The 23,814-nt window shown below is 39.8% G+C and overlaps 1 protein-coding gene across 1 annotated transcript in view; it reads left to right on the top strand.

Moving 5' to 3' along the window:
- Nucleotides 1-23,814, top strand: part of CENPU (centromere protein U) — a 63,529-nt gene that overhangs the window by 31,494 nt on the left and 8,221 nt on the right. The window lies entirely within an intron of this gene.

The raw sequence follows: 23,814 nt of genomic DNA, 5'->3' as shown, positions 1-23,814 counted from the left end.
TGATACAATGATTCTGTTAGTTACAATCTCTAGTTTATGCTGATTGCATCCCTCCCCCAATGCCTCCCCATTTTTAACACCTTGCAAGGTTGATATTTGCTTGTTCTCCCTCGTGAAAGAACATATTTGTACATTTTATCACAATTGTTGAACACTCTAGATTTCACCAAGTTACACAGTCCCAGTCTTTATCTTTCCTCCTTTCTTCTGGTGTCTCACATGTTCTCAACCTTCCTCTCTCAACCATATTGATAGTTATCTTTGTTCAGTATACTTACATTGCTGTGCTACCATCTCCCAAAATCGTGCTCCAGACCTCTCACTCCTGTCTTCTCCTATCATTCTGTAGTGCTCCCTTTAGTATTTCCTGTACGACAGGTGTCTTGTTCACAGAGTTTCTCATTGTCTGTTTGTTGGAAAATACTTTGAGCTCTCCCTCATATTTAAAGGACAGTTTTGTTGGATATAGGATTCTTGGTTGGTGGTTTTTCTCTTTCAGTATCTTAAATATATCACACCACTTCCTTTTTGCCTCCATGGTTTCTGCTGAGAAATTAGCACATAGTCTTACTAAGCTTCTTTTGTATGTAATGGATCGCTTTTCTCTTCTTGCTTTCAGGATTCTCTCTTTGTCTTTGACATTTGATAATCTGATTAAGTGTCTTGGCATAGGCCTATACAGATCTATTCTGTTTGGAGTACACTGTGCTTCTTGGATCTGTAATTTTATGTCTTTCATAAGAGATGGGAAATTTTCATTGATTATTTCCTCTATTATTGCTTCTGCCGCTTTTCCCTTCTCTTCTGCTTCTGGGACACCAATGATACGTACATTCTTGTATTTCATTTCATCCTTGAGTTCCCTGAGACGTTGCTCATATTTTTTCATTCTTTTCTTCATCTGCTCCTTTGCGTGTAGGCTTTCAGGTGTTTTGTTCTCCAGTTCCTGAGTGTTTTCTTCTGCCTCTTGAGATCTGCTGTTGTATGTTTCCATTGTGTCTTTCGTCTCTTGTGTTGTGCCTTTCATTTCCATAGATTCTGCTAGTTTTTTTGAATTTTCGATTTCTGCCTTATGTATGCTCAGTGTTTTCATAAACATCTCTTGTGCGATATGTTCTCTAAACTTTTTGAATTGATTTAGCATTAGTTGTTTAAATCCCTGTATCTCAGTTAGAGTGTAAGTTTGTTCCTTTGACTGAGCCATAACTTTGTTTTTCCTAGTGTAGGTTGTAGTTTTCTGTTGTCTAGGCATCTGACCTTCTAGGCTCAGGTCACAGAAGGAGGAAATATTCAGTATCCAGTTTCCCTGATGGTGTGTCTTAGAGGATTGACACACCCTGTGCTTTTCTGCCTGGCAGATGTGCCTGTCAGCCTGTCACTGGCTGGTGTAAGGGGTGTGGCCTGCGGCTCTCCTCCCCCAGGCTCTGGGGTCTGGTTCTAAATGTAAGAAGATCTGGGCCCCTCCCTTTCCTCTTGGGAAGCTATGCCCCCTTCAGAGAGGTCATTTGCATATCAATAAGTTCTTTGTTTCTCTGACTGCTGGTGGTCAGAGTGTGGCTGAGGCTTTCTTTAGTGCAAAGTGCTGCGGGCTGTAAACGGCTGAGGCTTTCTCCGCTGAGCTGCCCAGGTTGAGAGAGAGAGAAAGGGACAGAAAGCTCCCAGATTCACCCTTTGGCCAGAGATTGCACCTGATCCTCTGGGCTACCCGTCCTGAGACAGATATGTCCCCTGACTCTCCCAAGGTCAGTCGTCACCAAAAGCCTCTGTCTGCTGGTTGGGGATTCGCTGTCTGTATTGAACAATTAACATTAAAACCCCAGTTGGATCTGGGTTGAGAGAGTGCTGCTCTCTAGCACCGCGAGGCTTCTATGAGGCAGGGGCTCTCAGCTCTCGGCTCTCAGCACGGGTCCATGGTTTTTACTTACAGATTTTATGCTGCTGTCCTGGGCATTCCTCCCAATTCAGGTTGGTGTGTGATGAGTGGACAGTCACGTTTGTCTCCCTGCAGTTATTCCAGGTTATTTACTAGTTTTTTGGTTGTTTATGAATTGTTCCAGGGGGACTAACAGTCTTCCGCTCCTCTCTATGCCGCCATCTTAGCTCCTCCCACCCCAATCTATTTTTGAACATCTGTCTTAACACCAGAAGGAATCAAAATAATAAAAAATAAAACTAAAAAAGAACACCCAAATAATCCCCCCATCCCACCCTATTTTTCATTTAGTTTTTGTCCCCATTTTTCCACCCATCCATACATATACTGGATAAAGGGAGTGCAGTCCACAAGGTTTTCACAATCACACAGTCACCCCTTGTAAGCTACATTGTTATACAATCATCTTCAAGAGTCAAGGCAACTGGGTTGGAGTTTGATAGTTTCGAGTATTACTTCTAGCTATTCTAATACATTAAAACCTAAAAAGGGGTATCTATATAGTGCACTAGAGTGACCTCTCGACTCCATTTGAAATCTCTCAGCCACTGAAACTTGTGTCCTTTCACATCCCCCTTTTGGTCAAGAAGATGTTCTCAATCCCACGATGCCAGGTCCAGATTCATCCCCTGGAGTCATATCCTGCATTGCCAGGGAGATTTACACCCCTGGGAGTCAGGTCCCATGTAGGGGGGAGGGCAGTGAGTTCACCTGACATGTTGGCTTAGCTAGAGAGAGAGAGGGCCACATCTGAGCAATAAAGAAGTATTCAGGGGGAGACTCTTAGGCACACATATAAGCAGATTTAGCCTCTTCTTTGTAGTAACAAGCTTCATAAGGGCAAGCCCCAAGATAGAGGGCTCAGCATACCAAACTGTATGTCCTCAGTGTTTGTGAGAACATTAGCAGCAATTCAGGTGAGGAAGTCCAACACTTCCACATTTTCCCCCAGCTCCTCAGGGGGGCCCTGCATACATATTTTTATTCTCTGCCCAAATTACTTTGGGATGTGTTGCTATTTCACACTAACCTATACAAACCTACCAGATCTCACTTCCTGTTCAAAGTTCCATGTAATTATGGTGTTTGAACAAACTGACTGTACAAGTTAAATTGTTTAGAAAATATAGTTCCTGCACCAAATAAACATATCTTCCCTTGGTCTCATATGGAAGTTGAAGTTTTAAAACACAGTCAGTATTGTCCTTTACCCTTTAGCTCTTTTTTTACATATCTTTTTTTTTTTTTATCTTCATTTTATTGAGATATATTCACATACCACGCAGTCATACAAAACAAATCGTACTTTCGATTGTTTACAGTACCATTACATAGTTGTACATTCATCACCTAAATCAATCCCTGACACCTTCATTAGCACACACACAAAAACAACAAGAACAATAACCAGAGTGAAAAAGAGCAATCGAAGCAAAAAAGAACACTGGGTACCTTTGTCTGTTTGTTTCCTTCCCCTATTTTTCTACTCATCCATCCATAAACTAGACAAAGTGGAGTGTGGTCCTTATGGCTTTCCCAATCCCATTGTCACCCCTCATAAGCTACATTTTTATACAACTGTCTTCGAGATTCATGGGATCTGGGTTGTAGTTTGATAGTTTCAGGTATCCACCACCAGCTACCCCAATTCTTTGGAACCTAAAAAGGGTTGTCCAAATTGTGCGTAAGAGTGCCCACCAGAGTGACCTCTCGGCTCCTTTTGGAATCTCTCTGCCACTGAAGCTTATTTCATTTCCTTTCACATCCCCCTTTTGGTCAAGAAGATGTTCTCCGTCCCACGATGCCGGGTCTACATTCCTCCCCGGGAGTCATATTCCACGTTGCCAGGGAGATTCACTCCCCTGTGTGTCTGATCCCACGTAGTGGGGAGGGCAGTGATTTCACCTTTCAAGTTGGCTTAGCCAGAGAGAGAGGGCCACATCTGAGCAACAAAGAGGCATTCGGGAGGAGGCTCTTAGGCACAACCATAGGGAGGCCTAGCCTCTTCTTTGCAGCAACCGTCTTCCCAAGGGTAAAACCTATGGTAGAGGGCTCAGCCCATCAAACCACCAGTCCCCTATGTCTGTGGTCATGTTAGCAACCATCCAGGTGGGGTAGGCCAATCCCCCTGCATTCTCCACAGGCTCCTCAAGGGGGCACTACATCTTTTTTTTCCTTGTTTTTCTTTTTTTTTTTTTTAACTTTCCCTTCTTTTTTAAATCAACTGTATGAAAAAAAAGTTAAAAAGGAAACAAACATACAATAAAAGAACATTTCAAAGAGACCATAACAAGGGAGTAAGAAAAAGACAACTAACCTAAGATAACTGCTTAACTTCCAACATGTTCCTACTTTACCCCAAGAAAGTTACATAATATAGCAACATTTCTGTGAACTTGTTCCTACTATATCCATCAGAAATTAACAGACCATAGTCATTCCTGGGCATCCCCAGAGCGTTAAATAGCTTATCTGTTCTTCTTGGATTATTGTTCCCCCTTCCTTAATTGCTCTCTATTGATAGTTCCCCTACATTCTACATTATAAACCATTTGTTTTACATTTTTCAAAGTTCACATTAGTGGTAGCATATAATATTTCTCTTTTTGTGCCTGGCTTATTTTGCTCAGCATTATGTCTTCAAGGTTCATCCATGTTGTCATGTTTCATGAGATCGTTCCTTTTTACTGCCGCGTAGTATTCCATCGTGTGTATATACCACATTTTATTTATCCACTCATCTGTTGAAGGACATTTGGGTTGTTTCCATCTCTTGGCAATTGTGAATAATGCTGCTATGAACATTGGCGTGCAGATATCTGTTCGTGTCACTGCTTTCCGACCTTCCGGGTATATACCGAGAAGTGCAATCGCTGGATCGAATGGTAACTCTATATCTAGTTTTCTAAGGAACTGCCAGACTGACTTCCAGAGTGGCTGAACCATTATACAGTCCCACCCACAATGAATAAGAGTTCCAATTTCTCCACATCCCCTCCAGCATTTGTAGTTTCCTGTTTGATTAATGGCAGCCATTCTAACCGGTGTTAGATGGTATCTCGTTGTGGTCTTAATTTGCATCTCTCTAATAGCTAGTGAAGCTGAACATTTTTTCATGTGTTTCTTGGCCATTTGTATTTCCTCTTCAGAGAACTGTCTTTTCATATCTTTTGCCCATTTTATAATTGGGCTGTCTGTACTATTGTCATTGAGTTGTAGGATTTCTTTATATATGCAAGATATCAGTCTTTTGTCAGATACATGGTTTCCAAAAATTTTTTCCCATTGAGTTGGCTGCCTCTTTACCTTTTTGAGAAATTCCTTTGAGGTGCAGAAACTTCTAAGCTTGAGGAGTTCCCATTTATCTATTTTCTCTTTTGTTGCTTGTGCTTTGGGTATAAAGTCTAGGAAGTGGCCGCCTAATACAAGATCTTGAAGATGTTTTCCTACATTATCTTCTAGGAGTTTTATGGTACTTTCTTTTATATTGAGATCTTTGGTCCATTTTGAGTTAATTTTTGTGTAGGGGGTGAGGTAGGGGTCCTCTTTCATTCTTTTGGATATGGATATCCAACTCTCCCAGCCCCATTTGTTGAAAAGACCATTATGACTCAGTTCAGTGACTTTGAGGGCCTTATCAAAGATCAGTCGGCCATAGATCTGAGGGTCTATCTCTGGATGCTCAATTCGATTCCATTGATCTATATGTCTATCTTTGTGCCAGTACCATGCTGTTTTGGCAACTGTGGCTTTATAATAAGCTTCAAAGTCAGGGAGTGTAAGTCCTCCCACTTCGTTTTTCTTTTTTAGAGTGTCTTTAGCAATTCGAGGCATCTTCCCTTTCCAAATAAATTTGATAACTAGCTTTTCCAAGTCTGCAAAGTAGGTTGTTGGAATTTTGATTGGGATTGCATTGAATCTGTAGATGAGTTTGGGTAGAATTGACATCTTAATGACATTTAGCCTTCCTATCCATGAAAATGGAATATTTTTCCATCTTTTAAGGTCCCCTTCTATTTTTTTTAGTAAAGTTATGTAGTTTTCTTTGTATAGGTCTTTTACATCTTTGGTTAAGTTTATTCCTAGGTACTTGATTTTTTTAGTTGGTATTGAAAATGGTATCTTTTTCTTGAGTGTCACTTCAGTTTGTTCATTTCTAGCATATAGAAACATTACTGACTTATGTGCATTAACCTTGTATCCTGCTACTTTGCTAAATTTGTTTATTAGCTCTAGTAGCTGTATCGTCGATTTCTCAGGGTTTTCTAGATATAAGATCATATCATCTGCAAACAGTGACAGTTTTACTTCTTCTTTTCCAATTTGGATGCCTTTTATTTCTTTGTCTTGCCTGATTGCCCTGGCTAGCACTTCCAGCACAATGTTGAATAACAGTGGTGACAGTGGGCATCCTTGTCTTGTTCCTGATCTTAGAGGGAAGGCTTTCAGTCTCTCACCATTGAGTACTATGCTGGCTGTGGGTTTTTCATATATGCTCTTTATCATGTTGAGGAAGTTTCCTTCAATTCCTACCTTTTGAAGTGTTTTTATCAAAAAGGGATGTTGGATTTTGTCAAATGCTTTTTCAGCATCTATTGAGATGATCAATTGATTTTTCCCTTTTGACTTGTTAATGTGTTGTAATACATTGATTGATTTTCTTATGTTGAACCATCCTTGCATGCCTGGAATGAACCCCACTTGGTCATGGTGTATGATTTTTTTAATATGTCTTTGGATTCGATTTGCAAGTATTTTGTTGAGGATTTTTGCATCTATATTCATTAGGGAGATTGGCCGGTAGTTTTCCTTTTTTGTAGCATCTTTTCCTGGTTTTGGTATTAGATTGATGTTAGCTTCATAAAATGAGTTAGGTAGTGTTCCCTTTTCTTCAATGTTTTGAAAGAGTTTGAGTAAGATTGGTGTCAGTTCTTTCTGGAAAGTTTGGTAGAATTCCCCTGTGAAGCCATCTGGCCCTGGGCATTTATTTGTGGGAAGATTTTTGATGACTGATTGGATCTCTTTGCTTGTGATGGGTTGGTTGAGGTCTTCTATTTCTTCTCTGGTCAGTCTAGGTTGTTCATATGTTTCCAGGAAATTGTCCATTTCCTCTACATTATCCAGTTTGTTGCCATACAGTTGTTCATAATATCCTCTTATAATTTTTTTAATTTCTTCAGGATCTGCAGTTATGTCACCTTTTTCATTCATTATTTTGTTTATATGGGTCTTCTCTCTTTTTGATTTTGTCAGTCTAGCTAGGGGCTTGTCAATCTTGTTGATCTTCTCAAAGAACCAACTTTTGGTGATATTTATCCTCTCTATTGTTTTTTTGTTCTCTATGTCATTTATTTCTGCTTTAATCCTTGTTATTTCTTTTCTTGTACTTGGTTTAGGATTGGTTTGCTGTTCATTTTCTAGCTTCTTCAGTTGATCCATTAGTTCTTTGATTTTGGCTCTTTCTTCCTTTTTAATATATGCGTTTAGTGCTATAAATTTCCCCCTTAGCACCGCTTTTGCTGCATCCCATAGGTTTTGGTATGTTGTGTTCTCATTTTCATTCGTCTCTATATATTTAGCAATTTCTCTTGCTATTTCTTCTTTAACCCACTGATTGTTTAGGAGTGTGTTGTTTAACCTCCAGGTATTTGTGAATTTTCTAAGTCTCTGATGGTTATTGACTTCTAGTTGTATTCCATTGTGGTCAGAGAATGTGCTTTGAATAATTTCAATCTTTTTAAATTTACTGAGGCTTGTTTTATGTCCCAGCATATGATCTATTCTGGAGAAAGTTCCGTGAGCACCAGAAAAGTATGTGTATCCTGTTGATTTGGGATGTAATGTCCTGTATATGTCTGTTAAATCTAATTCATTTATCAGATTGTTTAGGTTTTCAGTTTCCTTATTGGTCTTCTGTCTGGTTGATCTATCTATAGGAGAGAGTGATGTGTTGAAGTCTCCCACAATTATTGTGGAAACATCAATTGCTTCCTTTAGTTTTGCCAGTGTTTCTGTCATGTATTTTGTGGCACCTTGATTTGGTGCATAGACATTTACGATTGCTATTTCTTCTTGTTGAATTGCCCCTTTTATTAGTATGTAGTGGCCTTCTTTGTCTCTCAAAACATCCCTGCATTTGAAGTCTATTTTATCTGAGATGAATATTGCTACACCTGCTTTCTTTTGGCTGTAGCTTGCATGAAATATTTTTTTCCATCCTTTCACTTTCAGTTTCTTTGTGTCCCTGTGTCTAAGATGAGTCTCTTGTATGCAACATATTGATGGTTCATTTTTTTTGATCCATTCTGCGAATCTATATCTTTTAATTGGGGAGTTTAATCCATTTACATTCAACGTTATAACCGTGAAGGCATTTCTTGAATCAGCCATCTTATCCTTTGGTTTACGTTTGTCATATTTTTCCCCCTCTGTCTGTTAATATCCTTTATTGTACCCATACCGAATCTCTTTAGTACTGAACCTTTCTCCAAGTCTCTCTGTCCTTTCTTTGTTTCTCTGTCTGTAGGGTTCCCTTTAGTATCTCCAGTAGGGCAGGTCTCTTGTTAGCAAATTCTCTCAGCATTTCTTTGTCTGTGAAAAATTTAAGCTCTCCCTCAAATTTGAAGGAGAGCTTTGCTGGATAAAGTATTCTTGGCTGGAAATTTTTCTCACTCAGAATTTTAAATATATCGTGCCACTGCCTTTTGCCTCCATGGTGGCTGCTGAGTAGTCACTACTTAGTCTTATGCTGTTTCCTTTGTATGTGGTGAATTGCTTTTCTCTTGCTGCTTTCAGAACTTGCTCCTTCTCTTCTGTGTTTGACAGTGTGATCAGTATGTGTCTCGGAGTGGGTTTATTTGGATTTATTCTATTTGGAGTTCGCTGAGCATATATGATTTGTGTATTTATGTTGTTTAGAAGATTTGGGAAGTTTTCCCCAACAATTTCTTTGAATACTCTTCCTAGACCTTTACCCTTTTCTTCCCCTTCTGGAACACCAATGAGTCTTATATTCGGATGTTTCATATTATCTATCATATCCCTGAGGTCCATTTCGATTTTTTCAATTTTTTTCCCCATTCTTTCTTTTATGCTTTCATTTTCCATTCTGTCATCTTCCAGGTCACTGATTTGTTGTTCGACTTCCTCTAGTCTTGTACTATGAGTGTCCAGAATCTTTTTAATTTGGTCAGCAGTTTCTTTAATTTCCATAAGATCATCCATTTTTTTATTTAGTCTTGCAATGTCTTCTTTATGCTCTTCTAGGGTCTTGTTGATATCCTTTGTATCCCGTACTATGGTCTCATTGTTCCTCTTTAGTTCTTTGAGTAGCTGCTCTAGGTGCTGTGTCTCTTCTGATCTTTTGATTTGGGTGCTTGGGCTTGGGTTATCCATATCATCTGGTTTTTTCATATGCTTTATAATTTTCTGTTGTTTTTGGCCTCGTGGCATTTGCTGAACTTGATAAGGTTCTTTTAGGATTTGTAGACCAATTGAAGTCCTTATCTCTAATTTATCAGATCTACAGCTTCGTGGAGTACACTTTCTCTAACTAATCAGCAGGTGGCGTCCACGAGCCACCTGTTCTCCACAAGCCAGTTCTCCCGTGCTTTGCCTTTTTGGTGAGTGGGGGAGTGAGTCTTGTGGGGTCCAATTGGTGTACCAAGCTTGCATGTGTAGTTGGTGTTGCCTGCCCTGTATATGGGGCGTTTTTCTGGGCAGTCAGGGAGGGGGGGTGGCCCTAACAATCAAATCTCCCTGGTGATCCTAGAGTTTTAAAGCTGCTGCAATAGTCTAATCCTTCAGTTCAGTCCTGCCACAGTTTGTCTCTGCCACTGACCCACAAGTCCTTGGTATTGGCGTATGGCTCCTGAGACTTGCAAGTGGGCCCCTCTTCCAGGCTGTGCACCCCGGGTCCTCTGCTGAGGGATGACTGTGCTATGTCACAGGTGAGTGCCGTCCCCCCAGGGCAGTTCTGGGCTGCTGGGCTGTGTAGGGAGGCTCCCAGTCTGCTGAAATGATGGCTGAATGGGGCTTTGTTAATTCACACTGCTCCACCTTCCCAACTCTGGGACAATCAGCTGAGGTTGCAGGGAAGGCTAATGTCCACGCCCAGTTTTGTGGTGTGTGCCTGTTATTTGAAGCACTTCCGTCACACTGGGTTGTCTGGGGCAGCTCTGGGGTATGGGGCTGGCGATGGGCAGGAGTGTTTCCTGTCTACCAGGATGATGGCTGTGAGCGGACACCCCCCTTTTCTTGGGAAGTTGTGGTGTTTAGTGAATTTTCTCAGCCACTGGATTATTGCCTTTTGTCTCAGAGCTCTCTTAGTTCTGCTCTTGACTTGACCTGCCCAAATTGCAAGTCTTTGAAGCTTTCTGTATTGGGCTTCTTAGAGTAATTGTTTTAGGAAAAAAAAAAGGAGTTAAAAAAAAAAAAAAAAAGGGCCCTCCTCAGAGATCTAATGGGTTATTGAAATGCTAAGAGACAAAGCAACCAGGGCCATTAAGGAAAGGTCCACAGGGCAGAGAGATCAGCTTTTCTTCGGGATTTGCATATGCGCCTCAGGGCCTGAGCTCTGCCCTTCCCCTTTCTATGTTCACCAGAACTCCAGAAATCCTCCGCTTTTATTTTTGTGTTTGTCTTGCTGTTTTTTTGCTATGCCTGTCTCCTCTCTGCTGGGCTGGCTGCTCCCAGATTCTCTGGTGTCTGGTCTCAGTCTGTCTGTGGTTGGAGTTTGGATCAATAGAATGAGTTTCTGATAAGGGCTGCCACTGTAGTTCTCCCTTCTCCTTCCCGGAGCTGACAGCCCCTCCTCCCATGGGACTGAGCCTGGCAGGGAGGGGCGCGGGTCCCCTGGCCGCAAAAACTTACAGATTTCGCTGATCTCAGCAGTTCCACGTTTTCATGAGTGTTGTATGAAGTATGCCCAAAGTCAGATTGCTCTGTGGTGTCCAGTCCACGCAGTTCCTGGCTTTCTACCTACTTTCCTGGAGGAGTAACTAAAACATACAGCTCACCAGTCCGCCATCTTGCCCCGCCTCTCCTATTTGCAGGTATTTTAAAAAATTTTAGTCTACATATCTTTTTAAATCCAATTTGTGAATCTTTGATTTTCAACTCTGGAGTTTAGTCCCTTTACCTTTATTGTGATTATCAATATATTTCAAACAATTTATTGAAATATTGTGTCTGCTTTGATTTTTTTTGTTCCACTTTTTAATGTTAATTCTTGTCAAACTTATTTTTTAAAAATTAGTGGTTTTAACTTCCCACTAATAAGATTAGAACGTGTCACACTTTATCCCCTGGTTTTCTCTCCCTTACCCATGCCAAACCCTAACATGTTTATATTGTCTAGAGACTTCTTATGCTTGGTTAAAATAGATAAATCCTCTCCCCTGTTTGTTTTGTCTTGTCTCTCTGGTTTTTTTCCCCCCAGCAGTTTTTTTGAGATATATTCAAATATCATACAATCTATTCAAGTATACAATCAAAGGTTCACTGTCTCAACAGATAGTTGTGCATTCCTCAAAAACAAACATCCCATACACCGTATCTCCCCTGTTATTGACACTTAGCATTGGTGTGGTACATTTGTAACTATTGATGAAGGAATATTAAAACATTACTGCTAACTATAGTTCATGGTTTCCAGTATGTGCATTTTTTTTCCATATACCACCCTGTTATAAACTCCTTGTTATAATAATATACATTGTTCTAGTTTATGAAAGAACATGTTTGCATATGTACTGTTAATCACAGCCATTGTCCACCACAAGATTCACTGTTAAGAAGTCCCCTGTTTTATACTCTAGCTTTCCTTCTAGTGACCTACTCTACTCTAAACCTCCTCTTTCAACTACAGTCACACACATAATTCAGTGCTGTTAATACTCATCATATTGTGCTACCATCATTTCTGTTTCCAAACATTTAAATTCAACATAGTTAAAAATTCTGAACATATTAAGTGTCCACTCCCCATTCTCTACTCATTCTATTTCCTGGTAACTTATATTCTAGATTTCAACTGTATGAGTTTACTTATTATAATTAGCCCATATTAGTAAGGTCATGCAATATTTGCTCTTTTGCATCTGACTTAATTCGCTCAACAAAATGTCCTCAAGTTTCATCCATGTTGCTTGCTTGCTTCAAGACTTCATTCCTTCCTACTGCTGAATAATATTCCATTGTTTGTGTATATTATATTTTCTTTATATTTCCATCAGTTGATGGACCCTTGGGTTGTTTCCATCTTTTGGCGATTGTGAATAATCAGTGTGCAAATGTCTGTTCGCGTCCCTGCATTCAGTTCTTCTGAGTATATACCTAGTAATGGGATTTCCAGATCATATGGCAGTTCTATACTCAGCTTCCTGAGGAACCACCAAACTGTCTTCCATAGCAGCTGCATCATTCTGCATTCTCACCAGCAGTAAATAGGTGTTCCTGTTTCTCCACATCCTCTTGAACACTTGTAGTTTTCTGTTTTTTATAATAGTGGCCATTCTAGTAGGTGTGAAATGATATCTCATTGTGGTTTGCATTTCCCTAATAGCTAGTGATGTTAAGCATCTTTTCACTTACTTTTTAGCCATTTTTATTTCCTATTTGGAAAAATGTCTATTTAAGTCTTTTGGCCATTTTTTAAATGTTATAAAGAGGGTGTTGGGTGAATATGTATTATTATATGTTAATTTGTCCTGTTTCTTAACTGTCAGCCATGGGCTAAGCCACATTCACTTAGAAAGGCACACTTTCGTTGAACTGGATTTACTAAGACAACTGAAAGCAGGCACCCAAGGAGCACTACATGACCTCTCCCAGCTGACATGTCCTGGCACAGTTACTGGAGGGTCCCACCTTGTGCCTAAGGCCTGCTCTTGTGAAGTCTGCATTCCTCGTGTTCATTACAGGGTAAGGAAGTAATGAGGACAACTGAGAACTTCCACCTCCGCAGAAAGGAGGACTCGCTCACTCAGGAGGTGGATATTTCTCCTGGGGATATCCTGGAGGCTCTTTGTTCCTATCAGCTAGTACAATCTTTTTGCCCATTGCCAAACTGAGTTGTTTGTGTTTTTATTGTTGAGTTGATAAATTTGATGATTGGCTTTTTCATGTCTTCAAAGTAAGCAATTGGAATTTTGATCGTGATTGCATTGAATCTGGAAATCATTTTTGGTAGAACTGACATCTTAACTATATTTAGTCTTCCAATCCATGAACACAGAATGTCTTTCCATCTATTTGGGTATTCTTTGATTTCTTTGAGCAATGTTTTGTAGTTTTCTGCATACAAGTCCTTTATATCCTTGGTTGAATTTATTCCTAGATATTTGCTCTTGTAAATGGAATTTTAGTTGCTACTGTAAATGGAATTTTTTTCGTTTTCCTCCTCAGATTGCTCATTATTAGTGTAGGGGACCCAGGATCTGGGCCGCCTGCCCTCCATAGTGATTTCACATAGCCACTTGACTGGGACAGATGTTAAAAGTCATGAGCCCTCCTCAGGGGAGGAAAAAATGTATTGTAAACAAAGCATTGAAACTCCCCTCCTCTGATCACTGTTCTTAACAAATCTCCACACCTTGTGTCACAAGACCCTGCTGAAACTCAGTTCTTCCACCCTTCTTGTCCTAACCCTTATAAACCACCCCCTGGCACCCAGTTTTTGCAGAGTGCTAACTTCCATCTTCCCTGGCCTGCTGCTGCCATAGAACAGATCATCTTCTGTAAGTCCTGTTAAACTCATGTCTAACTCCATGCCTGATGTGTTCTTCAGTCTGGGGGCTAAGCTGGGTTGTACCATAGTGTATAGAAATACTACTGATTTTTTTTGTGTTGATCTTGTATCCTGCTACTTTGCTGAACTCATTTATTAGCTCCAGTAGCTTTGTAGATTTTTTGGGACTTTCTAAGTATAGGATCATGTCATTTGAAAGTAGTGTAAGTTTTACTTCTTCCTTTTCAATTTGGATGCCTTTTATTTCTTTTTCTTGCCTAATTGCTCTAGGTAGGACTTCTAGCATGATGTTGAATAAGAGTGGTGACAGTGGGCATCCTTGTCGTGTTCCCAGTCTTAAAGGGAAAGCTTTCAGTCTTTCACCATTGAGTCAGATGTTAACTGTGGCTTTTTCATATGTGCCCTTTACCATGTTGAGGAAATTTGCTTCTATTCCTATGTTTTGAAGTGTTTTTATTAAGAAACGATGCTGGATTTTCTCAAATGCTCTTTCTGCATCAATCAATACAATTGTGGTTTTTCTCCTTCTATTTGTTAAAATGATATATTACCTTGATTTTCTTGTGTTGAACCACCCTTGCATACCTGGAATAGAATCCAGCTGATCATGGTGTATAATTATTTTAATGTGCTTTTGGGTTCAGTTTGCAAGTATTTTGTTGAGAATTTTTGCATCTGTATTCATTAGAGAGATTGTAATTTTCTTTTCTTGCACTATCTTTATCTGGCTTTAGTATTAGGGTGATGTTAGCGTCATAGAATGAATTAGGTAGTAGTCCTCTTCTTCAATTTTTTAGAAGACTTTAAGCAGGATTAGTATTAATTCTTCTAGGAATAATTGGTGGAATTCACCTGTGAAGCCATCTGATCCTGGGCTCTTCTTTCTTGGGAGGTTTTTCATGACTAATTCAGTCTCTTTACCTGTAATTGACTTTTTGAAATTGTCTCTTTCTTTTATAGACAATAGGTGGTTGACATGTTTCCAGGTTGTTGTCCATTTCATCTAACTTGCCTACATTGTTGGTATACAGACATTAATAATATCCTCTTACTATCTTTCTAATTTCTATGGGGTCTGTAGTAATGCCCCCCCATTTCTGAATTTATTAATTTGCATCTTCTCTTTTTTCCTTCTAGCAAAAGGCTTGCCAATTTTATTGATCTCCTCAAAAAACTAGCTTTTGATTTTGTTGATTCTGTCTGTTGTTTTTTATTTCTCAATTTCATTTACCTCTGCCCTAATCTTTGCTATTTTTTTCCTTCTGCTTGCTTTGGGGTTAGTTTGCTGTTCTAGTTCCTCCAGGTGTGCTGTTAGTTCTTTGATTTTATCTCTTTCTTACTTTTAATGTGGGCATTTTAAGGCTATAAATTTCCCTCTTAGTACTGCCTTTGCAGCATCCCATAAGTTTTGATATGTTGTGTTCTCATTTCCATTCATCTCAAGACATTTACTGATTTCTCTTGCAGTTTCTTCCTTGACCCATTGATTGTTTAAGAGTGTGCTGTTTAACCTCCATATATTTGTGAATTTTCCTGTTCTCTGCCTGTTGATTTCAAGCATCCTTCCATTATGATCAGAGAAAGTGTTTTGTTTAATTTCAGTCTCTTTAAATGCATTGAGAGTTGTTTGTGGCCCCAGCATGCAGTCTATCCTGGAGAATGATATATGGGCACTTCAGAGGTATGTATATCCTGCTCTTTGGGAGTGATGTTCTGTAAATGTCTGTTAGGTCTAGTTCATTTATCATTTTATTCAAGTTCTTTGTTTCCTTAATGATCATCTGTCTCGATGTTCTGTCTGTTGATGAGAGTGATATGTTTAAGTCTTCAACCGTTATTGTAGAAATGTCCATTTCTTGCTTCAGTTTTGCCAGTATTTATCTCATGTAGGGGCACCCTGGCTAGGTGCATAAATATTTATGATTGTTATTTTTCCTTGGTGGATTGCCCCTTTTGATGTATAATTCCCTTCCTTGTCTTTTACAACATTTTTGCATTTAAAGTCTATTTTGTCCAAGATTAATATAGCTACCTCAGGTCTTTTTGGTTAATGTTTGCATTGCATATCTTCTTTCAGCCTGCTTGTATCCTTGGGTCCAAGGCGAGTCACTTGTAGACAGCATAGAGATGGATCATGTTTTTATCCATTCTGCCAATCTGTGTCTTTTGCTTGGGAGAGTTCAGTTCATTGACATTCAGTGTTACTACTGTAAAGGCAGTACTTACTTCAACCATTTTACCATTTGGCTTTTATATTGTCATATCTTACGTTTGTGTCTCTTTTTATCCTTTAAGTTACCTTTACTGATAATCTCTAAGCCTCTCTCTTCCATCTTTTCTTTTCAGCCTGCAGAACTCTGTATAGTATTTCTTGTATGGTAGGACTCTTGTTAACAAAACCTCTTAGTTTCTTCTTATCTGTGCATATTTTGAACTCTCTCTCAATTCTGAAGGGCAGTTCTGCCGGATAAAGAATTCTTGGCTGGCAGTTTTTCTCTTCCAGTACCTTTAGTATAACATACCTCTGCCTTCTTGCCTCTATGGTTTCTGATGAGAAATTGCAGTTTTATTGCAATTCCCTTGTATGTGATGAATCACTTTTTCTTCCAGCTTTCAGAATTCTCTCTATATCTTTGGCGTTTGACATTCTGATTAGTATTTGTCTCCTACTGGGTCTATTATGGTTTATTCTGTTTGCAGTACGTTGGTCTTCTTGGATTTGCATCTTCAAGCCTTTTATAAGGGTTGGGAGATTTTTGACCATTTTTTCTTCAAATATTCTTTCTGACCCTTTTCCCATCTCTTCTCCTTCTAGGAAACTCATGATGCATGTATTTGTGCGCTTGGTGTTGTCAATAATTTCCCTGAGACCCTACTCTAATTTTTCCGTCTTTACTCCATTTCTTCTTTTGTCCATTCAAATTTGGTTGCTCTGTCTTGCTTGCTGATCCTTTCTTCTGCTTCTTCAAATCTGCTGTTGTGTGTCTCTAATATATTTTTAATTTCATCTATTGTGTCTTTCATTCCCATAAGAGGTCATTTTTCTTTGTATGTTTTCAAATTCGTTTTTATGCTCACCAATTGTCTTCTTAATGTCTGTTCTCTCTTTAGCCATCTGTTGAATTTGTTTAGGAGATTCGTTTGAACATCTGTCATTAGTTGTTCCAATATCTGTATCTCCTCCAAGTTTTTAATTTGATAGTTTGGCTTGGCCATATCTTCTTGTTTCTTAGTATGTCTCTTCATTTTTTGCTGGTATCTGGTGTCTGATTACCTTTATAAGATTATTTTGACAGTCGGTTTCCCTCTATTGTCTAAGATTTTGTTGTTGATTGGGTTCATGTTAGAGTTCTTTTTTTGCACTTGATTCATCAGTATTGCCCAGCCAAAACAGGTGTTCTAGTTTGCTAACGCTGTTGGAATGCAAAACACCAGAAATGGATTGGCTTTTTTGAAGGGGGTTTATTTGGTTACAAAGTTACAGTCTTAAGGCCATAAAATGTCCCATGTAAGTTATCAACAATCAGGTACCTTCACTGGAGAGTGGCCAGTGGTGTCTGGAAAACCTCTGTTAGCTGGGAAGGCACGTGGCTGGCATCTGCTCTGGAGTTCTGGTTTCAAAACGGCTTTCTCCCAGGATGTTCCTCTCTAGGCTGCAGTTCCTCAAAAATGTCACTCTTAGTTGCTCTTGAAGTGTTTGTCCTCCCTTAGCTTCTCCGGAGCAAGAGTCTGCTTTCAATGGCCATCTTCAAAATATCTCTCGTCTGCAGCTCCTGTGCTTTCTTCAAAGTGTCCCTCTTGGCTGTAGCTCCTCTTCAGAATGTCATACTCAACTGCCCTGAGTTCTTTCTGTTTGTCAGCTCATTTATATGGCTCCAGTGATTTAATTTAGACCCACCCTGAATGGGTGGGGTAATACCTCCATAGAAACTATCCTATTAGAGTCATCACCCACAGCTGGATGGGGTGCATCTCCATGCAAACAACCTAATCCAAACATTCCAACTTAATGCCCACTAATATGTCTGCCCCACAAGATTGCATCAAAGAATATGGCTTTTCCCGGGGGACATAATACATTCAAACTGGCACAGTGCCCTTACTAAAACTCTTTAATTCTTTGCCCTTTCCAGACCTCTTTCCTTTCTTTTTTTTTCAGCTGGTAGGGCTGCCTTTTGTATTTCCTGTAGGACAGGCCTCTTGTTAGCAAATTCTCTCTGCATTTGTTTGTCTGTGAAGATTTTGAGCTCTCCCTCAAATTTGAAGGAGAGCTTTGCTGGATAAAGAATTCTTGGTTGGCAGTTGTTCTCTTCCACAATTTGAAATGTCATGCCACTGCCTTTTCGCCTCCATGGTGGCTGCTGAGTAGTCACTACTTAGTCTTATGTTGTTTCCTTTGTATGTATCTCTTTTGCTGCTTTCAGAACGTGCTCCTTCTCTTCAGCATTTGGCATCCTGATCAGAATATGTCTTGGAGTGGGTTTATTTCTATTTATTCTGTTTAGAGTTCGTTGGACGTCTACGATTTGCATATTTGTCATTTAGAAAGGTTGGGAACTTTTCCCTAAGGATGTCTTTGAATACTCTTCTTAGTCCTTTACCCTTCTCTTCCCCTTCTGGAACACCAATGATTCTTATATTTGTGCGCTTCATGTTGTGTATTATATCCCTGTGATCTTTTTCAAAGTTTTTGATTTTTTTCACCATTCTTTCTTTTGTGCTTTCACTTTCCAGCATACTTTCTTCAAGTTCGCTTATTCGTTCCTCTGCTTTCTCTAGTCTGCTGCTATGTGTTACAAGAATCTTTTAAATTTGATCAACAGTTTCTTTTATTTCCATGAGATCCTCTTTTTTTATTTATTCTTCCAAATTCTTCTTTATGCTCTTCTAGGGTCTTCTGGATGTCCTTTATATCTATATTGGTGATTGTGATTACTTCTTTGATTAATTGCTCCAAGTTCTGTGTCTCTGGTTTTTTAATTTGGACATTTGGATTATTCATATCTTCTGATTTCTTCATATGTGTTATGATTTTCTGTTGTTTTTGGCCTCTTGGCATTTGCTTATCTTGATAGGGCTGTGTTACAAATGCGGGCTTATTTGAACAGTTATCTGTAATTTGACAGAGCTACAGCTTGGTGGAGTGCACTTTCCCTGAAGTACCATGAGATGGCGCTCCCGAGCCGCCTCTTACCCTCTATTCCTTTCTCCCCAACTTTGTTTATGCAGTGAGTGGGGGTCCAAACCACACTGATGTCCAGTCGGCACACCTATTTTCTGTGTTCAGTGGGGACTGCCATCCCTGTGGGTGGGGGGCATGCCCTGTGGAGTTTGGCAGGGAAGAGGGCTTTAAGACCCAGTACCCCCAGCCGTTCCCGGGGCTGTGGCTGGAATACCTTGGGGCTGCAGCACACGTCTTACCCTTCAGCTCAGATTCCCTACAGTCCATCTCTGCCATGGGCCCACAAGTCCCTGGGATTGGTGTAGGGCTCCTGGCACTTGTGTGTGGCACCCCTGCCTCTAGGCTGTGCACCCTCCAGGCTTTTGCAGAGGAGGAGTGTCTGCCTTCACAAGCCAGACAAATCCTGAATTCCCTTGAGGACACTCTTGGCCATGGTGCTGAGAAGGGGTGTCCCCCAGCCTGCTGCAAGGATGGCTGCATGGGGCGTGGAAACTACCCACTTCCACGATCATCCACTTGCTGCAGTGGCTTGTCCCTGGCTCGAGGGCTCTTAGCTGTGCGTGTGCGAAGGGCTGTCACCCACGCCAGACACTGAGGCTGGTGCCTGGGGCATTGTTTCTTGGTTTCTCTCCACCGCAGTGCCACTCTGGCTGCCATTTCCCCGGTGGCTTTCTGTATCAGACACACACACAACTCTGAATGCACTCTCAGTTTCTCCACTTGCACAGTCACTGAGGATGTAGAAGTCCTTGCCCAGCCAGTGGAACCCTAGTACTGCTATTCTGGAGCACTTTCTTTTATCTAGTGTTTTTCACAGAGAATTTTACTCTGTCTTTCCTAATCCGTCATCTTGCCTCCCCTGGGTCAATTATTTTATTATTTTTTCTGCCCCTTTTCCCTTCTCTTCTCCTTCTGGGACACCTATAACATGTATATTCCTGCACTTCATGTTGTCATTCAGTTCCCTGAGATCCTGCTAATATTTTTTCCATTTTTTCCCTGTTGTTTTGTGTGTAGGCTTTCAGGTGGTCTGTCCTCCAGTTCACTGATACTTTCTTCCACCTCTCCATGTCTGCTGTTGTATGTCTCCATTGTGTTTTTCATCTCTTCTTTGGTGACTTTCATTCCTGTAAGTTCTGCCATTTGTTTTTTCAAGATTACGAATTCTTCCTTGTGATCACCTGGTGTCGTCTTTATATCCTTTATCTCTTCTGTCACATTTTCTTTTAATTCATTGATTTGATTTAGAAGATTTGTTTGAACAGCTATAGTTAGTTGTTTCAGTTCCTGAATCTAAGTTGAGGTGTTAGTTTCTTCTTTTGACTGGGCCATATCTTCCTGTTTCCTGATGTGGCTTGTGATTTTTTCCTGTCTAGGCATCTGATTTTCTGGATTTGTTTATTCTGGAGGTTGTTTTTTTCTCTCTTTTGCCTAAGGTTTTCTTGTTCCTTGTTTTTATCTGTATCTTTTCTTTGTTTCTCTTCCTGGCCAGTTGCCAGATTGGCTCTGCTCCCCAGTCTTCCCTCCAAAAGCAGGTGCCCACTGTGTCCTGCCACAGGAATGGGAGATGTACGCACTGGGCACCCCAGCAAGTTCACTGTGTGGTAATACAAATCTGCTGCCTTCCAGTGGTGGTCTATTTTCCACTAGGTGGCAAGACCTGGGTTTGTTTTAGAGCCCTGCTTTAACAATTAGGTCTTCCCTATTTCTCAGCCCAAACAGGGCCAGTTTTCCATACAGGGTCTGTGGATCAGCTCCTGTACTCCTAAGAAAAGGTCTGAAGTATCTTTTTAAAAGTATTTTAATTCTCTTGCACTTTCCAGACTGTCCAGCAGATGGTGTTGCTCAGTAACTTAATCATCTTCAGAGGCTGTTTTGCCTCCGAGCACTGGCTGTGTCTACAGGTGAGGTGAAATTGCAGGATTCCTATGCCCTCACTCTGCCTGCCAAAATCTGGCTTGATGTGGGCCTCCATCTGTGGCAAAGTACTGCCTCAGCTGATGAAGCACTCCAGCTGTTTCCAAGGCAAGGAAGCAGCAGCTGGCTGCTGTTTTCTTAAAGGGCAGGGGAAGTGCTTTCAGACCCAGGGTTGGAAAGTCTCTGTCCACGTTTTCTCTCTCTCTGTCCCTCACTGATCTGGGCCTTGAAATGTCCTCCCCTGTCCACCGGATCTTCAAACACTGAGGGTATTTTTCACTGCTGTGAGAGATTTTAAAATCTTTGTCCTTCGTGGGAGGGTTCCCATCTGCTATGCTTTTCTCACACGGAGACCAAGTGAGGTGAGGGGAGAGGACCAGCTGGTCTGGGACATAAGATTCGTATCTTTCTTTCTTCAATTCCGCATTTGCAGGGTCTTTTTCCAATCTATATTCTACTCCAGAGTTTCAAACAATTCAGAATTGTCCTTTTTTTCATTGAATCCCTGGGGACAAGTTTTCTACAGTAGCTGTTTATGTTGCCATTGTTGACGTCAGCCGTCTAGCATAGTAATTTAAATCAGATTTAAAAAACTGATTAGACGAGGTATAATATTTTCCTTAGATTTTCTTCATTATAAAACACCCTTGTGTTGTCATACCAATTTTATTTTTGTTTCCTTGTTGCTTCAACAAATAACCATACAATGGGTTGACTTGAACAATGGGAATTTAATGGGAGTTTAGAGGCTAAGGAGATGTCCAAAATCAAGGCATTATCAAGTTGGTGCTTTCTCCCAGAAAACTGGCATTCTGGAGCTCGCTGTCAGTGATCCCTAGTCCTTGGCTTTTCTGTCACGTGACAGTAATGCAGATGGCACCCTCTTCTGGCTTCTTGGTTCCATTGACTTCCAGCTTCTGGCTGCTCCCTGTGGCTTCTCTCTTTGTGGCTTTCTCTCTGAGGCCTCCAAAAATAAGATTAAGACCCATCCTGATTCAGTTGGGCCACACCTTAACTGAAGTACCCTCATCACAAAGTCTTATTTACAATGGGTTCACATCCACGGGAATGGACTAAGTTTGAGAACATGTTTTTCTGGAGCACATACCTCCAAGCCACCACACCAGTTAAATCTGGTGAGTTAAGGGTCCTGTTTGGTTTTCTTGGCATTAACTACTTTCAATTATATGAAATATTCTACTCTTTTAAAATTAAGTTAAAAGGTATTTGAGTATCTACTATTTTTAATCTTCTATATCTAGAACTCACAACTGAATAGTTTCTTTGTTAACAGACTTTCTGATTATACACAGTAGCTAAATAGGGCAGTATGCATGAAATACAAAAATTCAAACTCATAGAATATGCCGTAACTGATTCAGTTAGTTATCTGTAGGTAACTGATCTGATTTTTTAAGGTAGTGGAATGTGAAGGAGCTGTGCTTGGGTACTTTATGTACACCACCAACACTGTGGTGGTTAGAATCTGTGAATTTATTGTCATTATAAACCATATGCAGAGACGCCTGACCAGTTGCTTTTTCTTGTTTTTCATATGTTAACATTTTAAAATCATGATTTGATGTTTACATTAGAAATACTTTATTTGTAGATTTAACGTAATATTTTATATTGTTACATCTTTATTTTTTAATTAATTTTTTATTTTGAAATAATTGTAGAGTCACGTGCAATAGTCAGAAGTACTACAGACACCCTGTATACCTTTGTACAGTTTCTCCCAATGGTAACATCTCAACAAGCTACAGAACAAATTACAACCAGGATTTGACATTGATAAAACCCAGTGAACTCAGATTTCCTCAGTTTTACTTGTACCATTTGTGTGTGTGTATTTAGTTCTGTGTGGTTTTATCAAATGTGTAGGTTTGTGTATTCACTACAACAGTCAAGATACAGAATAGTTCCATCATCACAAGCATCTCTTGTGTTTTTGTGTTGCCCTTTTATAACTACACCCACTTCTCTACTGCCCCCATCCTCAAGAGCAAGCACTAATCTGTTCTCCATTTCTATAATTTGGTCATTTCAAGAATATTGTATAAATGAAATCATAGACTATATAGCCTTTGGGATTGGCTTTTTATATTTAGCATAATTCTCTGGATATTCATACAGGTTGTTTTGCATGTGTCAGTAGTTCATTCCTTTTTTATTGCTAAGTATTAGTCCCTGATACAGATATGCCACAGTAGTGTAAGCACTCACCCATTTTAAGATACTTGGGTTGTTTCCAGTTTGGGGCTGTTACAAATACACTGTGAACATCCAAGCAGAGATTTCTGTGTGAACGTAAGTTTCCATTTCTCTGGGATAAATGCCCAAGAGTGCAGTCGCTGGGTCATATTGTCATTGCATGTTTAGTTTTGTAAGAAACTGCCAACCTTTTTCCACAACGTAAAGTGATTCAGTTTCTTCATATCTTGTCACAGTTTGGTGTTGTCACTACTTTTTATTTTAGCTATTGTGATGGGTGTGTAGTATAGAAATATTTTGTTGTTGTAGCTCATTTATTTTTACTCTTTTCTTTTTTTAATGCAATTTTATTGAGCTATATTCACACACCATATACTCTATCCAAAGTGTACAATCAGTGGCTCACAGTATCATCATATAGTTGTGCATTCATGGCCACAATCAATTTTAGAACATTTTCATTATTCCAAAATAAAGAAAAAAAAATAAAAAGAACACTCAAAACATCCTGTACCCCTTATCCTCTGTATTATTTTTATATATTTTTTTATCTTTATTTTCTTAGTCATCTGCCCACACACTGGATAAAGGAAGTGTCAGTCATGAGGTTTTCACGATCACACGGTTACATGATAAAAGCTATATAGTTATACAGTCATCATTAAGAATCAAGGATACTGGATTACAGTTCAACAGATTCAGATGTTTCCTTCTAGCTACTCCAATACACTAGAAACTAAAAAGGAATATCTAGATAATGCATAAGAATAGCCTCCAGAATGACCTCTCACCTCTATTTGAAATCTTAGTCCCTGA

Source organism: Choloepus didactylus, chromosome 3 (assembly GCF_015220235.1).
Source record: "Choloepus didactylus isolate mChoDid1 chromosome 3, mChoDid1.pri, whole genome shotgun sequence".
In the NCBI taxonomy this organism is placed as follows: domain Eukaryota; kingdom Metazoa; phylum Chordata; class Mammalia; order Pilosa; family Megalonychidae; genus Choloepus; species Choloepus didactylus.
The sequence above is the reverse complement of the archived record's forward strand: the minus strand, read 5'-3'. Positions and strand labels throughout refer to the sequence as shown.